The 2,985-nt window shown below is 36.2% G+C and overlaps 1 non-coding gene across 1 annotated transcript; it reads left to right on the top strand.

The window, feature by feature from the left end:
* Positions 1 to 661: 661 nt before the first annotated feature.
* Positions 662 to 768, top strand: LOC112098712. The gene has a single exon (XR_002905821.1). It is a non-coding gene; the product is annotated as a small nucleolar RNA R71 (small nucleolar RNA).
* The last annotated feature ends 2,217 nt before the right edge of the window (positions 769 to 2,985 follow it).

Genomic DNA, 2,985 nt, shown 5'->3' with positions numbered 1-2,985 from the left:
CAATTTTAAAATCTATTATTGCCATTTCAATTCCAATTTTAGGATAATTTAAATCACTTCCACCACAATTCCAACCACCCATTTACAAAATTAATTCTACATATAATTAAAATCCACCTCCTCGTGGGATCGACACTCGTCACCATTGGTCTATACTACAATAGATTCGTGCGCTTGCGAGTACATTAAAATTTGCACAACACTGTCCACTAAATGCTGTAGCAGGTTGATTCTGATTACTCCATAAAAAGTTCGGGTGCTGTCTCCATCCAGGGTTGTAAGTGTTTGAATATCGATTGTCCTGGTTCTATCTATTGAAGCTGCCTACATAATTGATTGAAGTTGGATTCCCAGGACAACTGTTGAAATTTGGTTAACAGTTGCTGAAGCAGTAGTCATAGCCTTTACCATCTTTGATAATGAAGCTACTTGGGCTGACAATGCTGTCAAGGCATCTACGTTATGAACTCTTGTTGTTCCTCTTGTTGCAGCTTGTCTGGTTGATGGCCACTGATAGTTATTGTTGGATATCCTCTCCAAAATTTCATAAGCCTCATTGTAAGACTTAGATAACAAGGCCCCATTTGCTGAAGCGTCCACCATCAATCTAGTGCTTTGGTTGAGACCATTATAGAAAGTTTCCAACTGTATGCAGCAAGCAATACCATGATGAGGACATCTCCTGAGTAACTCTTTAAATCTCTCCCATGCATCACACAAGCTCTCATCTTCAAGTTGATGGAAAGATGTGATCTCGTTCCTCAACTTTGCATTCTTGGTTGGTGGGAAGTATTTCATCAAAAATTTGTCAGCCAAATCATTCCATGTGGTGATAGAATCTGGTGGTAGAGAATTAAACCATGCTCTTGCTCGATCTCTCAAAGAAAACAGGAAAAGTCTGAGTCTCAATGCTTCTTGCGATGCTCCAGCAATCTTGAAAGCATCACTCACTTCCAAAAATAGCTTAAGATGTAGATGATGATCTTCTGATGGCAGTCCATTAAATTATCTCACTGTTTGTAGCATCTGAAACATCACTGGTTTGAGCTCAAAATTGTCAGCTTGAACGTCGGGTTTAACTATTCCCGGATGTATGGCTTGAGGAGTCAACACTGCGTAGTCTCGAATGGCTCTATCCCTATCGTTCGCCATGTGAATAATGTTGTTGTTCCCTGGTTGCCTTTGAACACATTGTCCATTCAGACCTTCATGTACATTGACTGGTTGTATCCCCTTTCTACGGTTCAAGTTTCTCAAATCTTGCAAATCATCCATTACTACAGCAGCTTGTAATTCCCGATGCTCTCTTCTCAATCTCCTTGCAGTTCTTTCAATTTCTGGATCAAATTGGAAGTCAACAGATTTATATTTGCACATGCAAGGGTTGCTAGATCACCTATGTCAACAAAATAAACAAATTAAAATAAAATAAAAAATTAGCACCATTAAAATTAATTTCACAAATCACAGTTAACAATCAATCCCCGGCAACGGCGCCAACAACTTGTTGGTGTATAAATACTAATTTTATTGGTGTCAATGTGCAAGTGTACACAACAAGTAATAAAGTGATGAGTATTCAAGATCGTCTCCACAGGGATTGATGTTATTAGACTTGCTACAACAATTTTAACAGTGCAGATTTTGTGTCTAAATTAAGATAAACAATTGATGAAACTAATTTACTAATTAAAATAAAAACACAATAAATAAAATGCAACAAAGTAAATTATCTCGTCAATCTCAAGGATAAAATTAATGGGAAAATATAGTAGTTGAATGAATAAACTCTCTTAATAGTCTTGACTATTTTCTAATGGTTGGCTCGGTTGCTGCAGTATTTACTACAGCACTGGGCAGAATCCTTATGTATCCTCAGCCGTTGCATGTTGGATATCTTATATCTATATGCAACCTAACAGTGATTAGTTGCTATGCCAACATGAGATATAGCATTACACGCTTAGGTTCTATTTACCCTACAAGGTGAATCCTTATGTCTAGTTCATCACTAATCTTAAATCAAGCATGACCCTTTTGGGACTCAAGTAAAACTCAATCCGGGAAACTCAATTTAAGATCAAGTATTGTTCTGATATGTTCCACTAAGATAGGCCCTTTTGCGGCTCTCTCCTAACTTGTATCATTAAATGGGTGATCAACCAAAATAATGAATAAAAATAAATATTATCAAAACAAACTGCTACATCAAACATGCAGCAACACATATATTTAGTCAATAAACCATCAAGATTGTTTATCACTCAACCACAAATAAATTTAGTTCATGTTTTGTAAAAGAAAAATAAAGAACAAAGTTTCAGCCATGAAACACATCCCCATAAATAAATAGAAAACGAGAAAACAAGAGAAGAATAAGAAGGATTGAGCTCCCAATTGATCTCTGCAATTTTTCCTCTTGTGTAGCCTTCAATCTCTCTCTTGAATCTTGTTTTTCTTTTGTTTCTTTGTGTTTTCTCTTTGGGTGACGGCCCTCTTTAATCCTTATGATGTGTGCTTCTTTTATAATTGAAAATTAGGGTAAACAGAAGCCTAGGGCGCGCATAAGTCGGATTAGGAAACTGCAGATCGCAATTCTGCAAGTATCCCGCACAGAATTTTCTCTGTCGTTGTTCCAGGATTGCTACAGCAACGGCTACAGCAATGGTTGCTATAGCAACGGCTACAGTAACTGCACTGTTCTAGATTTGTTTCAATTATTTTGTAGCTAAGTTCTTCCTTATTTTTGCTAGCCTATTGCATCAACATTCCTTCCATGAATTAGAAGCTTCTGGAAACCTACAATTATGCACACAATTTAAGCACGAATTACTTTAAATTAAGCAAAACTCATTAAGACTAAACTAAAATGAATATTTATGCAAAATGTAACAAAAATGCAGTATAAACACATCATTTACTCTCTAAGTAATATTAATTTAAGTCTAAAAGTGCTATGATAACTCTCATTTCATAGAGCTATCA

Source organism: Citrus clementina, unplaced genomic scaffold, assembly GCF_000493195.1.
Source record: "Citrus clementina cultivar Clemenules unplaced genomic scaffold, Citrus_clementina_v1.0 scaffold_5, whole genome shotgun sequence".
In the NCBI taxonomy this organism is placed as follows: Eukaryota; Viridiplantae; Streptophyta; class Magnoliopsida; order Sapindales; family Rutaceae; genus Citrus; species Citrus x clementina.
Note: the sequence above shows the minus strand (reverse complement) of the source record. Positions and strands in the feature narration are given on the sequence as shown.